This window comes from Meriones unguiculatus, chromosome X, assembly GCF_030254825.1.
Source record: "Meriones unguiculatus strain TT.TT164.6M chromosome X, Bangor_MerUng_6.1, whole genome shotgun sequence".
In the NCBI taxonomy this organism is placed as follows: Eukaryota; Metazoa; Chordata; class Mammalia; order Rodentia; family Muridae; genus Meriones; species Meriones unguiculatus.
Genome location: NC_083369.1, coordinates 19,207,035 through 19,226,742, shown reverse-complemented (window position 1 = coordinate 19,226,742; position 19,708 = coordinate 19,207,035).

Here is a 19,708-nt window from a genome sequence, read left to right as displayed (position 1 = left end):
GCTATGAGCTAAGTTACCATGCACAGGGATGAGCAGAGCAGGAGCATTAAAGAGGTTGATTTCTCAGCTACCAACCACATTTGCTTATCCCAAATGTCTGGGCCTTTTTCTTGCCAGATTTCATCTTGACTTTGTACTGACGAGGTAGCCAACCCATTATTCACTGGCCAGCAGTTGACAAAAAACATAAACCATAGGCCAAAAATTGTTGCTCAAAGATATTCTATTCTGCCCACAGTCTGGCAAACTGGGCACTTTGTTCTACTCTCTCATATAAATTGTACTGTCTTCCTTCATCCTTGTGCTCACACCATTGATAAAAAGAAAAATAAGCAGTACTTTTCTTGTTTCAAAAAATGCTGACTATCCTCTGCCCTGCCCCAAAGAGGCCTAGGCTAAGCTCAGTCATCAAGACATCATGTTAATTGCAATAAACAGGACTTTGTTGCCAATCCAATTTTATGCTCATTTCTTTCCCTGCCCGAGGCACAATAGAAGACGTAATCCAGAGAGCAAATGCCCTGGTAAGGACTTTGGCTTTGACAAGTACTTTGTTTGCTGCCAGGGCGTGTCTCTCTAGTAGTGACAACTTTGGACTGAGTCTGGGAGCTACTTGAAGCAGAGTCCTAAGAGTAGGAACATATGTATCCTTTTGGCCCTGAAGTTTCAGGCAGCATATTTGAGGGTGAGAAACACTTGTTGGAGAGCCAAAGTCGTAACTTCCTGTTGACTCAGCTAGTGCCTGTTGCTCAGATCCATGCAGAAAAGTGAAAGATTTGCCTGGACATCAACACCATGTTAAGGAACAGCAAATGCCTTAATAGAGGACTGGGTAATGTGAGAATCCAACCCTTGCTATCAAATGTTGTGTCTTCTTTATCCCTCTAGGAGTAAGGGAGTAAGGGAGGCTTACCTCTTAGTGGCTTGTCTGTTGTTGGGTTAGCAAGAGATCTCTCACCTGAGTTTCAAATGAATGTACTCACCTGCCAGCAAACTTAACAGTCTTGTACTAAGTCTGGCTTCAATACTTAACCTCTTTCATTTATTTATTTGTTTGTTTGTTTGTTTGTTTGTTTATTTATCACAGGTTATTTGCTTTGTATCCCAGCCATAGCCCCCTCGCTCATTCCCTACCAATCCCACCCTCCCTCCCTCATTTCCTCCCTGCCTTTTTCCAAGTCCACTAACAGGGGAGGATCTCCCTCTTTAGACAGGTTATTTACTCACTGTTTGACTGAGAAATGTGCCAGTTGTTGATGACCTTCTGGAAAAGTCATAGAACAATGACATTCGTGTGACTGAGTAACAAAGGGCATATTCAAGACCCACAGGCTGCTTCCAAGGTTCTGATCCCCTAACTTGATGTAGGGGTGGGCCTTGTCAAGATGTTTTTCTTTAGTGGATATTTTATTGCCCAGGACTCTACAGGGAAGGGGAAAACATTACATCTTAGAGGTTTCCAAAACGTCATTTCAGCGAGGTTCAGGTTCCTTTTGCTATTGGATCCAGGGGAGGTCCATTCTTTGCACTTGCGGCCTGTCCTACCCTTCTCCCTCTACTGCTCAGGTGCACACATCTTTCAGACAGATGCCCACCTCATTGAGGACTGGGGTGGGCATCTTATCTCCTTTACTGGGTGCCTCTGTCCCCAAAGGTCAGCTCTAATGATATGTGTTCACACAACTTTGGAAGCTATTCCTCTGTGCTGTCAGTGAGACATGGTTGGAAACAGGAAAAGAAAATACTGTGCAGCAGTGAAGCAATGGGAGTCACCAGGCCACTTTGACTCAGAGCCATTCAAAACATCGGGTCTTGGCATCTATGGTCTTCCAGGATTGTTATGCCAGTTGACTGTCATACAGACAGGGCTAATTTCTTGTTCCTCTTCACCACTCCAGAGTTCCAAGCTTTGAGGACTGAGCAAATAAAATAACTTGACCACCAGATGGCAGCATGACACAATACATTGTACCTGACTGTGCTTTCCTCTGTTGCTAGAGAGGGTGATTCTCTGAGACCCTTCTAAGAAATCAGCAGGAGTCCCCACTGGAAGGTTAAGGGACCAAAGTAATTCTAGGGAAAGAAGGGAATGGAGGAGGCCTGCTCCCTCCATCCTTGACGAAAGTCAGTGACTTGCTTTTCAGCCTCCAGGGTGCTGAGCATCATGCTAGAGGAGGATAAAGGGAAGTTAGCCTCACCAGCTGCTTCAGTGAATGAGTGAGGTGTGTGTCTGTGCGTGCGTGCGTGCGTGCGTGCGTGCGTGCGTGTGTGTGTGTGTGTGTGTGTGTGTGTGTTTCGAACACAGAGGAGTGCTCCAGTAGTGCAGGGCTTAGGTCCATCCTCCATATGCCAGTTCCTCTTTAGCGAAAATTTTGCTGTCATCAGTCTAAGTTTATGGGCACCTTTCTCCAGGGCATAAAGGTAACTCTCACTCCACATGGTAATTAGTAAAACAGTGCTGGAGCCTGCTGAAAGAGTTGAACAGTTCTTGAGTGGGGCGTAAGGAGTGAAAGAAAATAAAAAAAAACAACAGACTACCCATGGGGTTAGTTGGAAAGGGCTGCCAGTAGAAACTATCCCACCTAGTGTATTCCACAATTCTTTTTAATAGTCAGAGCAAAAAAACCTCGCTACAATGAAGGGCTTCATGAAGAAGTCAAACTTGTTTCCCTTGACCACCTGTCTGTATGGTCCTCAAACAAACAGAAGGAAATGAACTTGACAAGACATCCTGCCTATCCCTGTCTCTAGGTGAAAGCCAGGATGAACAAATGTTTTCCCCTGAGAACTCAGTAACAAAACAGTCTGACAAAGAAGCAGCTCTCCAAAAACAGCCACTTAGAACCTGTGATTTTTGTTTGTTTTGTTTTTTAGAAGATATTGAGTCCTTATATGGACCCACTAGGCAACCAAAATCAGAATGGTGGTCTGATCTCTCTTCCTTCACCTCTACTTTGGCTGAAGGAGCTGACATGCCTTAACCTTTCCTCCTGAGTGACAGTGTGTAGCAGGAGCAGCAGAGCCTCTCAGGAAGCCTATAGTCCCACAACAAGGTGGTCATCCAGGAAGAAGAGGACCACCTACTAGAAGGAACATAATCCTTATCCTCCTAGTAATGGAGGATGAGGAGCCTGAACCAGCCATATTCTGTAACCAGGCAACTTCCAGTGATGGGGCTGAGACACCAACCCAGCTACCAATCATTTGACCTACAATCTATCCTGCTTGTAAGATGTGCTGGGGCAAAGGATGTGCAGAACTTGTGCGAGTGACCAACGAACAACTGTTCTAAGATGAGGCCCACACCCTGAAAGGGAGCCCATACCTGACATTGCCTGGGTGACCAAGAACTTTGAGGCTGCAGAGCCAGATCTAGGATGGAAAAACATATGTTGATTTCTAATGATATTCTCTTATACTCATAGATTGGTAGCTACACTAATTAAACAGGCTTGCTGCGGCACCTGATGGGAGCAGATGCAAAAACACAGAGACAAAATTAGCCAAAGAGAGAGACCAAATTAGAGAACTCCATTGGGTCTGTCCCCTTGCATCTCTTGAAAGCACACACAAGAAGCTGAGGAAGAATTGTAGGAGAAAGAGGGGTCCAGTAGACCAGAATCAGCTAAGCAGGGCTCATAGGGGCTCAAATAGTCTGAAGTGGCAGTCAGGAAGCCTGCATAAGCCTGAACTAGGTCCTCTGAATCTATGTTATGGTTATTATCCTGGTGATGTTATGGGATTCCTAACAATGGACTGTGTTTGTGTGGGTGTCTGACTCTTTTGACTGCTTCTGGGGCCCTTTTCCTTCTACTGTCTTCTTTTCCCCAGCCTTGCCATGTGTGTTTCTGCCTAGTCTTATTGTATCTTTTTATGCTATATTTGTGATATCCCTTGGAGCCCTGCTTTCTTTTGAAGGGAATCAGAGAAGGAGTGTGTCTAGTAGACAGGGAGGTGGGGTGTAATTTGGAGGTGTGGAGGGATGGAAGGCAGGTGGGGGAAAACTGAGAGGGTTGAAGGGAGGAGAGGCTGTGGTCAGGATGTGTTGTATGAGAGAATCAGTCAATCAATTGATCAAGCAACCAGTCAGTGTAGATAATCCTCATTGTGGTACAGTGAAGAGAAGATTCCTTCTGAGAGGCAACAAAGCCATGAGAACAGAGCTCACATGAATGGGTATGTGCTTTCTAGAAGAGATTCAGGAAATTGCCATGGGCCCCATTTGCCATTTGTACTTTTTTCATGCAAGGACAAAACAGTCATCCCTTTCATCTTATAGAATTATGATAGTTATATTAATGTTATGTATAAACTACCCCAAGTCTGGTGATATGTCACAGTGGGGAAGATGGATTCAGATACCTTCCTTGTTTGCTTAGGTTTCCCATCACTCCGTGAGCAATTTTCTGCATTAATCCTTTGTTATTTAACATATTTGGAGACGATTTATGGCTTCCTGTTTAGATTCATAAAACCACACCATGTGAATGTCATAAGCACTTGAAAGAACAGCAAAGGTACAAGCCCTCACAAGAGGTGAGCTCTCTGGATCAGAGAACTCTGTGGTACACAATGGCATGGGGTCTCTGTCATCCCCATGAGCTTGTTTTCTGCATACATACCAAACATGAAGTTTTGTTGTGTACACAGGCAGGCAATCTCTAAATAATTATAACAACGGTTCTTGGACTATACTTAGGTATGTCACACATGTAAATTTTTGCATTTCATGCTGGAGGGTTTTGAAATAAATTTCCAAGCCTACAGCAAAAATGTAATCAACACAAATCCTCATATACAGAAGCCATCTTCATGCCTGTGTACACCAATATGTCAGTCAGCCACTTTAAAAGCGTGGTCAACCATCAGTAAAAACAGGATGGCTAAATCTCAAAAAGTGGTATGCTGCATTTGAAAACAAAAGAGTGTATCATGTGTACTTCCATTGATTTGATGTTCTAGAAAGAGGAGGCAGAGGGACAGTGAAAGAAACTATATCAGTGGTTTCCTGGAGATGGGGACAGGATAGGAGAGGAAGGAAACAACAGAAAGACAAAGAACATGTGTAGCCCTGGTGGGTTGACCTCCATTTTGTTAGTGGTATGGGCCAATGAGTGCACGAGTTCTGGTTTGTTTCTTTGCTCCCACCTTAAAAAATATCCACGTGTGTGCCTTGAGTCAAGGAACCCACAAAACAGGACATTTGACCTGCAAAGTGAGCATTTGGTAATTTGTTACTAGACTAGCTTTACATTGCTTTGCTTTTTAGTTCATTAACAATGTCTTACAAAATTATCATAATAGGAATATCAGGGAAGATAAAACATACAACAGGTATGTCATTACATCAAGGCATATGACATTTTGACTCTCTAAACACCATAACATAAAGATGCTGAAGACAGCTAGGATGAAAGCAAAAGAGAAATGTTCAAAATTGCCTCTGGGGTCAGGACTGTGGAAGAAAAGTTGTGTGGTTAAAATGTAACAGAAGGTGTGACATCTTAGAGGTGGCTGTATCTCTATTAATTATCCTCAATTTCTGGAGGAAGAAATCACTGAGTCTCCCTGATCTGACCTGCCCACACCATATCTACCGTCCAGGCTCATTTTGGGCCACATATCCTGAGCTCTGGCCCAGCAGGGTGAGTATGCCTGACCCCAGACATCCTTCACTCTCCCCAGTTCACAGACATACCTGGAGCCACACAGTTAAGAGCTTAGCTTAATCTGGTGAGCACTATTTGCACCATAGCACACCTCCAGCTTGCTCCTGGTCGACCATTTTGTAGGACACCAAACTAGCAAGAGACTAGTGCCCCTGACTCCAGGCCACCTGCACCATCCTAGTCCCCTGGCCTAGCCCAGGTTACATATCCTGTGCACCAACCTCATCAGAGGCATCCTGCATGCACCTTTCCCAGCAAGCAGGCTTGGACTTACATGGCACATCCTGTCCATCAGTAATCAGTCTGTTTAGTCTGCCTGACCTTAAACCTCCTATATCATGTACAATGGCCAGGCTTAGCCTGCATGACAAATTCTTTGTTGTTGCTGTTTTGAAACAAGGTTTCTATGTGTAGCCTTGACTGTCCTAGACTTCCTTTGAGGCCAGGCCTGCCTCTGCCTCCCAAAGTACTGGGATCAGAGGCCTCACCACAGCGCCAGGCTGCTTGACAAATTCCTTGTGCTGGTCTGATGATCTACTCTGCTAAGTCTCCACAAATCAATGTGAATTACCTAGATGAACCCCAGGACACAGAAATGAAAAGAACACTCATGAACTTCAACAAAGAATTCAAGGAGTTTCTATTCTATAAGTTTTAAACTTTAAACACCTCAATGTACTTAAAGAGAATAGCAAAATGCCTGAGCAGTGCCCATGAAAGCAGTAACTTACAGCTGAATGAAATGTTGAAGACAATTCAGAAATGAAGACTGACTCCAGTAAACAGATAGAAATACTGGACTTAGTGTAAGCTGGGATAAATACAGGTTTTAAAATCCCAATAACACGACTCAACTCTGGAAAAAGCCATCCAAGCAGAGTGGATCAGGAGGAGGGTACACAGCCAGGACATGAAGACAAGGTAAAGGATTTAGACCACACAACCAAAAGAGGAGGAGGAAAAGAATGTTAAAGAAAAAATGCACACATGAAGGTCACATGCACAAAATGTGGGAAACCACAAAAAGGACAAATCTTTAGATTACAGGCATAGAAGGAGGAGGAGAAAGCCAAATCACTGGCTAAGACCAGCTCTTCAGCAAGATCAAAAAAGAAAACTTCTGCAAATGAAGGAAAGACATATCGACATGGGGTGGAGGATGCTCCAAGAGCTAAAATGAGTCTATCACAAAGCTCAGCTATACCACTCATTGGTAAATGACCAAAGATTTGATATCCTCCTCCACAGACACTTACTCAGCTGTGTTCATATCCCATGCTAGTCACAATAGCTAGGAAACAGAAACCACCAATAAATTTCCTTCAAATAATGAATGGATAGTGAAAATATGGCACATATACACAATAGATTTCTATTCAGCTGAAAAGAAAATTGAAAATTTCAGATAAATGGGTTGAAGTAACATAGCATATTGAATAAGGTAATTGAGACTCAGAAAGACAAAGGCCACAGGTTCCCCCTCATTGTGGAGTCTCACTGCACATCTTCAGATGTGAGCATATCCCTGGAGTAATGGCAGAAGCCAGGAAAGTAAAATGCAGCCATGGTGGGGAAGGGGAAGAAGGAGATCTAAAAAAGAAACACAGGTGTCAGAAAAAGTGAAATGGTAAAAATGGGGTGTGCATTTTCAGGAGAAGGGGGGAGACATTGAGGGAGAGAGAAGAAAGACAGATTAATACCTCCAGGGATAACTGAAAAACACTTAGGAAAAGATTATTTTTATGTTTCCTTAAAGTACATATATAATATGTAAAAGTACATCTATCTATCTATCTATCTATATATATATATTTAATAAAATTATGCCACTTGAGGCGTAATGCTCTTTCAAAGAGCCATCGATGTAGCAAAAGCCCCTATATTACAAATACGAAAAAATTCCTTTATTATTAATGACATCTAAATGAGGAGCAAACAATGTGATCAATCAGAGAAAGATTGGACAGAATGAGTCAGAGATAAGATAGGCCCAACACTGAAAAGAACAAACAGCAAAGCAAGGATATATAAAAATAATGAGTCAGGCCTGGGTTATAATGCAAGTCCAGGATTGCCAAGGCTATAAAGAGAAATTCTGTCTTGAAAAACCAAAAGAACACAAAGCAAATGAGTAGTGCAGAGAGAGAATGAGAGAGAGAGAGAAAGAGAGAGCGAGAGCGAGAGAGAGAACGAGAGAGAAGAAAGTTGAGTGGTGCACTTAATATGAAAGCAGTTCAGTTTGTGCAGTTCTGTTCAAATCTGTTCAGTTCATGCATTAGTGCTGTTCAGGTTGTGGAGTTCCCTGGCAGGAATTTTTAAGCAGAGCAATTCAGTGAGAGGCTAAGAGAAGGCAGTTTGAAGCAGTGAGCGTGGAGAGGAGTTTTGAGTCAGGACAACTAAGTTGAGTCTACCAGGCAGAATTCAAAAGTAATTAGAAAGGTTCAGCTTATTCAGACCTATGTTTTGGAGGCTGAAACATGTTGGGCCTAGATTAGTAGGTGGAAGCTGGAAGCTGAAGCCTTCAAGATCCAGGCTTACAGAAAATTAGATTGTATTGAGGCTAAGAGCTTCTAGGCCTAGGCCCAAGGAAAGTGTGTTTTCCCACAGCTTGGGTATGGCTTTCCTCTCATCTTCTCACCAAAGAAAATAAAAACAACATTTACAGCACATGATATGCATTGTCATTCCAAAACGTAGGATAATCAGCAGAATGAAGAGATATTGAACTAAAGCAAGACCAAAACCCAGCTGGGCAAACTCCAAAATCTGCTTCTCCATGTCTGATGCCAAATTGCTCTGCAGATCTGGAACTCCTTTCAGCACTGTTGAATGCAACACACTTCTTTCTCTTGGGCTGGTTCCACTCCCTGTTAGTAGTTCTCTTTAGCAAGGACCTCGGAGCTCTGGCATTCCTCCAAGGCAATCCAGGCTCCACATTCCCAGCTTCACACAATGGCCTCTCTGCCCATCCACACAGGAACACTGCTGCCACACACCTGGCTTCAGGGGCTATCCTTAATCATGGAGGGAGAAGAAGACAAACCCCTTTGTTTAGCCTTGACTCTAAAGTGACAACCACATGGCTAAAGCCACCAAGTTCTGCTCCTCCCAGGACTAGAACATGGCCCACTCTTCAATTATGTCTCCTACACCTTTCTGTTTTTGATGGTTACCTTCACTACCTAAGTTTGGAAGTTCTCATACTCACTCTGTAGGCCAGGCTGGCCCAAAACTCAGGTCAGCCAGCCTCTGCCTTCCAAGTGCTGGCATTAAAACTGTGAAACATCACACCTGGCCCTAAACTTTTCTTTAATTACCTTTTGCTTTTAAAAATATCCCCTTTCACACTTTTAAAATTCCTTTTCTCAGGTTGGAAGTTTAGCTGGGTGGGGTCTTGCCCTACGGTCACTATTCCCTTTATTCCATTTAACATCTACCTTTTCCTTAAACTTTTTTTAAAGATGTTTTTATTAATTACACTTTATTCACTTTTTATCCCCCCATAAGCCCCTACCTCCTCCCCTCCCGATCCCACCCTCCCATCCCCTTCTTTACACATGCCCCTCCCCAAGTCCACTGATAGGGGAGGTCCTCCTCCCCTTCCTTCTGATCTTAGTCTATCAGATCTCATCAGGAGTGGCTGCATTGTCATCTTCTGTGGCCTGGTTAGGCTGCTCCCCCCTCAGAGGGAGGTGATCAAAGAGCAGGCCAATCAGTTCATGTCAGAGGCAGTCCCTCTTCCCATTACTATGTAACCCACTTGGACACTGAATTGTCATGGGCCACATCTGTGCAGGGGTTCTAGGTTATCTGCATGCATGGTACTTGATTGGAGTATGAGTCTCCGGAAAGTCCCCTGTGTTCATTTTTTTTTTTTTTTTGGTTCTGTTGCTCTCTTTGTGGGGTTCCTGTCCTCTCCAGATCTTACTATTTCCCACTTCTTACATAAGATTCCATGCACATTGCCCAGCAGTTGGCCATAAGACTCAGTATCTGCTTTGATAGTCTGCAGGGCAGAGCCTTTCAGAGGCCCTCTGTAGCAGGTTCTAGCTTGTTTCCTGTTTTCTTCTTCTTCTGATATCCTTCCTCTTTGCCTTTTTGGATGGGGATTGAACATTTTAGTCAGGGTCCTCTCTCTTGATCAGTTTCTTTAGATATACAGATTTTACTAGGTTTATCCTATATTACATGTCTGTATGAGTGAGTATATACTGTGTGTTTCTTTCTGCTTCTGGAACAGCTCACTAAGGATGATCCTTTCCAGGTCCCACCATTTACCTGCAAATTTAATGATTTCCTTATTTTTCATTGCTGAGTAATACTCCATTGTGTAGATGTACCACAATTTCTGCATCCATTCTTCAGTTGAGGGGCATCTGGGAGGTTTCCAGCTTCTGGCTGTTACAAATAAAGCTGCTACAAATACGGTTGAACAAATGTCCTTGTGTACTTGAACATCTTTTGGATATATACCTAGGAGTGGTATGGCCGAATCTTGAGGAAGCACTATTCATTCTTTAATCTTAATATGTCCTTGAACACAGGATTTACCTCCATTCCACTTCCTCATATGTTTTGCCTCCTCAGATTTTACATTTTGTGTCTTCCCTTGCACAGCTTGCTTCTTTTCATTGTAGATTTCATGGGCATGAACACTGAAAACCACATGAACATGTCAATACTAGGCTGTTCCGAAATTTCTTATTCCAGAACTCTGCAATTTAGCCTCAAGCAAATTTTAGAAAAGGGCAAAAATCAGCCACATTCTTCCCCTAAATATCACAAAGAAAAAGATCTCTCTTGGTAACATATCAAAATTCTTCTCTGAAACATCTTGTTCCTGGCCTCCACAGTTCAAATCACCCTCAGTGCCACTGTTTTTCATTCTCCTACTCTTTTGGCCCATGAAGTTCTGCTTAAAGAGGTAGCCTGCTTTTCCAGTCTCAAATGCCACTGTGCTCAACAACAACAACAAAAAAAGTTAGGTCTATCATAGCAATACCCTTGTCCCTGGTACCAACTTCTGTCTTAGGATTTCTCTTGCTGTGAAGAGACACCTTGTCCATGGCAAATCCTATAAAGACAAATATTTAATTGGGGTTGCTTACAGTTTCAGAGTCTTAGTCTGTTATCTTCATGGCAGGAACATAGGTATATACAGGCAGGCATGGTCCTGGAGAAGGAGCTGATAGTTGTGCTACATCTTGATCCACAGGCTGCAGAAGGAGACTGCCACACCAGGATTAGCTAGAGCATATGAGAGTTCAGAGCCTACCTCCAAAGTGATATGCTTCTTCCAACAAGGCCACCCCTCCTAATAGTGCCACCCCCTATGGACCAAGCATTCAAACCCATGAGTCTATGAGGGCCATTCCTATTCAAACCACCATGACTCTTACAAGTCAAACTCAAGTTTGCATTGCTGAAGACAACACACACTTAAAACACAGAACTTGGAGGAATTGGGCTGGAACTGACCTGACTCCTCCCCTTTGGAGACTGTGAAAGCCGATGATTGTGCTCTGCAAAAGGCTGGGAGGGATTAAATAAATCTCCTAGCCTGTAGAAAAGCATATGTGTCACACTTATGACCAGTATGGACATATATACCAAGTGTGAAAGATTAGTTGTTTTATCTTAGGGGTAATCAAGAGCCCCCTAATTGGACTTCAGATCCACTCAATAGGAGGGAATTCATGTCTCATACTGCACACCTAGCCAACTCCCTGTGGCTGGTGAGGTCAGAGACCCTTGACCTAAACCCATTCTACCACAGTCCTAAACCAGTAAAATTCCCAAGCTCATTCTGAATGCCTGTCTTCATGTCCACAGGAAAATGTAGCTCTCACTTCTCATCAATGAAACTTTGTCTTGCAACAGTCAGATCATGTCAGAAATGCACACATGTTCAAAATGCAGAGAACAACTGACACAGTGGTGCCCATCTCACATCTGTAAATCAACCTTTTACCCAAGGCTCTTGAAACATGTGGGGGCAGGCTTTAGGACACCATGGGGGAGGGCAGTGGGTGTAGGGTGTCTTACAATAGCTTCAGGAGTTGACTGGATTCACTAATCTCTTCCCTGCCAGTGTAAGCACTAAAAGCTGAGAGTAGCTCTTAGACAAGACAAGTCACAAAGACGACTCAGAGCAGACCAGATGACTGGAGGAAGCAGAAGGCAGCTGAATTGCCTGGAAGAAATTGAAACCAACTGAGTCACTTCGACATTCTCTAAGTGCAGGCTGTATGTTGAGATCCAGGTTCCCATCTACGTGAGCTGTCACACAAGCTATGATGAGCCTTGGAGATGCAGCTGTCTTTTAGTCACTTCTGCTTCTGTTGTTAGTAACCCCTCACCCATATTCCTGTAAGGAGCCACTATAAAACTCAGTGCTTCACTACATTGGACTTTAGTGAGAGCCATTTATTTGGCCTTCTGTGGGCTTTCTATAGGGGATAAACGGACGTGTGTGTAGGACTTGCTCAGGGAAGGATTTGTCACTTAATGGAGGGGGGTTATATTCGGGAGAATAATTAGTCTTAGATCCAGAGGACCAGGATGACTTGTAGGAGATTGTGACTTCTCTATATGACAAGAGTTGCAGCCATGTAATGTTAACAATATGGTTGCCTAAACATGACCTGCAGATTAAGAACACCAGTTAACACCCACCACGGCTGAGGGAAATCTCATAAGGCCCACCCCTAGAAGAATTCTAGGGGCAACTTGTAGCCATTGAAAGGAGAATCAGTATTCCCAGCAACAATTGCCTGATAGTTGATGCCATAACAAGTATTCATCCCTAAACAAAGAGAAACATCTATGACCAACACTAAAGAGTCTTTCTGTGCCTCTGTGTCTCTGTCTCTCTTTCCATCTCTGTCTCTGTGTGTTTCTGTCTCTCTCAATTTGCAATCAAAGAAGAGGTCTAAAATTGTGAGGAAGGGAAAATGGAAGGACAGGGAGTTGCTGCAGGGGGAGAATGTAGTGGAAAGGATACAAATACAGTGCAAATTAAATTCTCAAAAAATATTAACACAATAAATGATTTGGAAAAGAAAGAAATTTCAGGCAAATTTACTGAATAACAGAAAACTAGAAGAGGCTGGAGCTAAACCCAAGCTGTACAGTCTGTCACACCTAGCTTTGGATAAAATTGTTTGTCAGTTTATGCTTTGCATTAGTGTTAATTTATTTCAAAATATACCTAGAAACCATAGAAAGTGCATTCACCTTCAAAAGTTAGTACAGATATGAATCACAAACCCTAGATAAAGTAAAGTGTGTGGCCCTCTGTCCAAATTCGGTGGCTGTAACTCCATGAGTTTAATTCTGGACTTTCTATCCTGTTCCATTGATCTAAATGCCTTGTTTCTGTGCCACTATCATCTCTGTTTTGCTGTTAGGATCTGTGGTGTAACTTTGATTTCACGTATTTGATACCTCTAGGATTGTTGAATTCAAGAATGCATTGTCTACTTTTGGTCTTAGGGCTTACGCATGAATTCTAGAGGTTTTTTTTTCTACTTCTGTGATTATGAATGGCACTGAGATTTTGAAGAGTATTATAGTTCATATACATTGATTTTTGTACTGTAGCTATTTTCACCATATGAACTCTGACAATTCATAAACATGGAAGGTCTTCACATCTTCTCTTGTCTTGTCCAATTACATTCCTAAGTGCCCCCACCTCTCTCTCTCTCTCTCTCTCTCTCTCTCTCTCTGTGTGTGTGTGTGTGTGTGTGTGTGTGTATTAGCAAGGATTGAATCCAATACCTTATACAAGACAGATGAGATTTTGTTCACTCATCTACATACCCAGCGTTCCTTTTATTTTTATCTTGACTACTTTATCTAACTACATTCAAAACCTGGCCTTGAACTTGGGATCATTTAATCTGAGCCTCTACAGTGACAGAAATGCAGGTCTGTACCATCAAACAAGTTTCTTCTATTGTTTTAAAGTTTTCATTGTGGCCGTCATTTTCCTCAGTTATGTTTATTCCTACATGTCATTTTGTGGATAAAACCCTACAGTCTTGGCAAGAGTCTGTGTATTTTGGCATATCCCGTGGAACCCCTTTGACCAACATCCCATGTAGATGTAACCCACTCCTGACCCTGGAAGCCTTGTTTGGTGACAAGAGATGACCAGTTGTGGCTCTGTCTCCTCCATCATTTGGTGATTTATATTAGATCAACAGTGCATTTGCATATGTTTTCACAAGTTTCTATTATATTAACTTTCCATACTACTATTCAAATGCACCTTAATTTTGGGTGTATCTCCATGTGAAATCCCACAGAAGAAGAGGCATAAAGACCGTAAGAGCCCAAGGGGATGGAAGACACCACCAGAACAAGGCCCTCCAAGTCAACACGATGAAAACTCATATGAACTCACAGAAACTAAGGCAGCATACACAGGGCCTGCATGGGTCTTCACTCAGTCCTCTGAATATATATGATGGCTTCCAGTTTTGTGTTTATATGGGACTCGTGAGTATTCGAAAAAGTGATCTCTGACTCCTGTACCTTCTCTTGAGCTCTTTTCCTTCTCTTGGTGTGTCTTGTACAACTTTAATGTTGTAGTTTTAGTTTTATTTTATTATATTCTATTTTGTTATATTTAAAAAGTAATGAATGAATGAATAAGTAATATTAGCCATAGTGTAAAGGTTAACAACCAAACTGTCACTTATACTTGCTAGGGGAGAGAAAATCTGTTTTTCCCAATGGAATAACTCTAGGTATATCAATCATCCCAGAACAGACCTTGTGCTCAGGAGTAGTTGACCAATATTTGATGGACTCTATACATATTTGTGTACTTTTATTTGGTCTCTTGCTTTTGTTTTGGTTTTCTTTTTGGGTGGTGTTTCATCTTGTTTGCTGGGTTTTTTTTTCATAATTTTGGTGTTTTGTTTTTGGAGAAAGAACTTGAGGTTGGGTGAGTGGGTAGGGAGAGAGAGTTTCTGGGAGGAATTGGAAGTGGGAAAGAATATGATAAAATATATATTGAAATTTAAAAACTTTTAACCCAAAAATATAATAATGAAAATTCAAACAAAAGTGATTATTCCTAGGTATTTTATTTAATTTAATGTTATTTCTTTATTTTGAGACTACTGCAATGGAACTTTTTCCTGTTGCCTTCCTGAGCTTGTTAGTTATTTGTATAGAGAAAGCAGAGTTATTTTGTATTTGTATGTTGTCTTTCTATCAGACTCTTTATCAGGTCTAACCCCTTTCAAGTGGAATCCTGAGGGTCTTTTAAATATGGGATCATATCATCTTCAAGTAAGGATAATTTGACATCTTCCTTTCCTAATTCTATTTCTTTTGTTTTTTTCCCCTGGACATTTTTTTCTAGTAAAAGAAAAATCAAATAAACACTGTAATGTCTGTCCTTGAGTCTGTTTACATTGGTATCATTTTGGGGAGAGTGAAAAATATCACTGCCTCTAAGATGAGACAGTACCAATGGTCCAGAGAATGACTCATTCAAACTCATCTCTAGAGTAAAATTTGCTTATCGTTTATCAGGGTTTATTTGCAGAGTGGTGGGTAACTAATAGATGTGTTCTCTCAAAGTCTCCCATCAGCCTCTAAACTACCACCCACAGCTTACTGAGATCCTAATTCATGTGACTATAAGTCTATAGCAGAACACATATCAACCTGCCTTCAGAGCATTATATACCAACTTAAGCAATAGAGACGACTAGAGACTCATATGACATAAGACAAAAATAAAATAAAAAGAAAGACTCTGGTTATACATTTGTATGCATATTAAGGGTTCCTCTTGGTGCTGGTGAAGACAGTCTTGGTTGGGAAAGGATGCTTGTTTTGTTACTGTCTGGCATATAGAACAGCATAATGATGGCTTGATTCAAAATAGAATTACTCTAGCTAGAATTTGGAGGGGTAGCTTCAATACACAAACAAGTATTGTTTCATGTTTTTTGATATGCACACACACTGAAGCATCCTTACATCCCTGGAAAGAAATTAGTTTGGCCACGTTGTAGGCTCTGATTTAATGCATCACTGAATTTGATCTGCAAGTTTATTATTATCTATCATCATCATTATTATTAAGAGTATTTGTGCATATTCGTGGGGTAAATTGGTCTGTAAATTACTTTCCTTTTTCTCATGTAGTTTGAGTATCCAGCTAATACAACTTTCAAAAACTGTGATTGATATTGTTCCTTCCTTACCCATTTCACGGACTAATTTGAGCAGTAGTGCCCTTAGTCCTTTTATGGCCTAGTAGAATTATAGGCCATAGGTAGTTAACCTCTCTGCTCCTGAGCCTTTCTAAGTTGAAACCTGTTGTTATTTTTTTGACTCCATGCTTGCCACCGATCTCTGCCCATCACCTATATCCACTTGGTTTCACTTTGGTCAATCAGCTAGAAGTAGACATTTATCCGGGTCTTCTAGATTTCTTGAGAGGCTGTGAGAGGCCAACGTGAGAGCTAGAGAAGGGAATTTGGGGTTAGAATCATGAAAATATAGTACTCGTGAACGAAAATCTCAAAGAAAACAGTAAATGTCATACAACAAAAATAGCCTGTCTGGTGCTCAGGAAGGGTCACTATCTTAGCCTACATCCGGCTAGGTTCCATCATCAGTGTGAAGGCAGTTCACATTTTCTACCCACAGAGTTCATTGTTCAAAAGTCTGAAGGTCTGTGTGCCTCCATTTGTTTTTGCAGCTGCATATTATACTCCTAAATGTAGTATTCAGCTACCTTTAAAAATGCATTGCATTTATTTATTTGTTCATTTGTTTAAATATTTGTGCACATTTATGTCTATGTGTTTGTGTGTATGCCCATGGTTGTGTGTATGGGCATATCATGGTGTACATGTGCAAGTCAGAGTAAAAGACCTGGTATTTGGTTCTCTTCTTATACCATGTGGGATCCTCTGATCAAGCTGAGGATGTCATGGGTAGCAAAAGTGTTTGTGGTCAACACCCTTACCTGCTGGGCCATCTAAGTGACCCCAGACTGCTGTTTGCATACATATATTTGCATTTACATCACCAACAATCCTGTCCAGGTTACTGTCAGTTTAGTCATTCACTTCTTCTTATTCACTGCATGGAGGCCTATTTGGAAATCTGGAGAGTAAAGCAGTTCTAAAATTTATGTTGTTCCCCGGCACAAAGACAAGACTGTAGGGTTTCTCTCTGGGTCAGTTCCCTCCTGAGAACAAAAGTTCCTGGAAAGCGCAGAAACATACTCCAAAACTTCTGAAAGCCTATTGACTGATTAGAATTTCCATAATTCTAATCAGAGGTTGGGATGTTTCAGGTCCACAGATGGAAAAGTAATTTTTAGTCAACAGATGTATGATTGTTGTCTCAGCAGCTTACTGCTGAACAAACTTATCCTTTCTATTTTTTTCTGAGCTCTGGCTGGCTGGCTTGACTCAGCTGTTGTGGATCAAATGCCTCTCCAACCTGACTGATTCAAACTGGCTTCTCTCAGCCTCTGCCTGAACTACTCTTTTTGGCCTCATACCAATTTCGGCCATATGTTCTAATCTTCTGGCTCCTTCTTATTCTCTTGCTTGTTCTGTCTTCACCTGTGTCTAGTCTGTCTCTGTAAAGCTATATGCTAGATCAAGCTCTCCACTCTCTCTCTGTCGGTCTGTCAGTCTGTCTGTCTCTATCTCTCTTTCTGTCTCTCTGTCTCTGTCTCTCTTTCTCAAGTAGCCTCTCTTTTCTGTGCGGTTCTTGTGTGAGTTGAGCATATCTCATCTCCGACTCTTTCTGTCAGATCTTTCTCTGATTCCTCACTTTGTCTGTGCCTTAGTTAGACATCACTTTCAAACATGGCTGCTTCCTTTTACAAACTAACATTACCTACAGTGTTTGGATTAAAGATGTATACTAAGGGTGTGTCTATATTCCAGCCAGATCACATAGACCTGTAGAAAGTCTTTTGATGTGATCCCTTTCCAGAGCAGCCACATTGCTGGGTTAAAATTGTCTCCTGTGTGAACTCACATTCTTGTGACTCACAGGTGACTAAAAATGCAGTGACTTAGCAAAGCACTGGCTTGCAGGAAGCTGAGGGCCAAATGTCACCAGATAGTATCTCAGGCCTATAGCAGAGATTTGCCCACTTTCTTGTAATCTAATTGATGTCTCCAACAATGTATTTGAAAAATGCCTTGACCCATTACTGTTCTTTCCTCCAGTATTAGAAAAACTTTATGGGCCTTTGGACATCTGGAATGTGGAATTTGAGTTAACCTTGAATTTGAGTTAAATTTGAATTTGTCTTCAAGGGCCATGGTCACTCATATTTAGTTGCAGAAACAAACAAACAAACAAACAAACAAACAAAAACAAACCAACAACCTGGCTCTTTTCTTCTTTGAGGTGAGAGTTGTGTTTCTTCATGGACCAGCTTCTCCACCAGCCTCAGGGGTAGAGAGTTAGGGTATCCACTTTTCTCTGTCTTCTTATTGAGATTTCCTTTAAACACAGATAACACATCAGAATCCTGATAGCTACAGTAGTTAATATTTGTTTACCTTCATGTGTACTTTTTTTTTACATTTTGAGTTATATTTTCAAAATACTTATTCACTTTCTATGAATATGCTTTTTCTTCACTGTTAACAGTTAGCATCTCATAAGTACGTTAAGTCCTGCTTCCCACTCGATGAATAGGTGCCTGCTTGACTCAGAAGTGAACTGTAAGTACATGTAAACCACCATCTTTAAGTGACACTCTGGAGTAGGCTCCTGCTGCTGAGAGAGTGAAAGGGTAGTGACCAGCTAATGCAAATAACACTGCAAGTTTCCAGTACTCAAAGGAGTTAACTGCTCAGATTGTTCCATTGCCAAAAGCTGCCACTAATTTCTTTCACACACAGTTTTTTTTTTCCCCTCCTTTCCAAACACACCTTGCTTATTCAAGGTCTCCTATCTTCTTAGGTCTTGGGAAAGGGCTTCTGTTTTGTCATGTTCAGGACGGACCAAGGCTAATGTCTCCAGTGGAGAGGTGGAGTCAAAATCAGAGTTCTCATGCTGGTCTGTCCTGCCCTAGAGAATTTGGAGAACCTGCAGAAAAGATGTTCATTTAAGTAGACCGGCTTTGGAATGGAGACCTTGTGCCTGCATGCCTGTGATATGTGATTGTAACACCAATAGCTCCAGGTAGAGTCAAGGCAGCTGCAAGTCAATGTATTTCTACTGACAAAGGTGACTGTCTGCTAAGCCAGACATCTGCCTCTGATCTGACCAAGAGCACACAAATCACCTCACACAGAAGAAGGAACTGAAATGACCAAGGGAGGATTCCTGACCATAAACGTGGAGGGGTGAGGCTGTTATATAAGACAACAGTCAACTGATTAGAGGGTGGATACAGAGGTAGACATGCTGTGATTAAGAGCTGTGAGTCTCCTCAAGTCTTATTAGTGAAGACCTCGTTTCCCAAAATGCATGCAAATTTTGATAAGCTAAAATACATTCTCCAGACAGGAATATGGGTGAAATTGTTCACAGACATGGAAGGCTGGAGCTCATTACCTATAAACTTCCTACAGTGAGCAAATAACTGTGCTAAGTTTACAATGCTGACCCCACTGGTGACAGTGAGGGATTCCCCTAGGGAAGGCTGAGACCCTTGGTCCCTGCTGTATTTTCTGGTTCCTGAGAGATGCTGCTCAGAGCACCTTGTCTAAAGTCATAGTAGAGCAAAAGAGGTCCTCTTTGGAAATTATTGATAGTTCAACAGAAGATGAGGAGTTGGTAAATGGAAGGAACCCGATACTGTAACCCCTGTGGTGTTTTCATTATGAAGGAATGAGGAGCACTGGGAAACACTATGAAGGCAAAAACCAAAACAAGACAACAACAACAACAAAAAAATAAAAACAAAAACCATATTTAAGTAAAACTGCTGTTAATGTAACAGAGACAGGTCATCTGCTGAAATATCTTTTTTTTTTTCCCCTTAGAAGTGGATAAAGTGTGTTTTGGTTGGTTTCTGTAGTCTA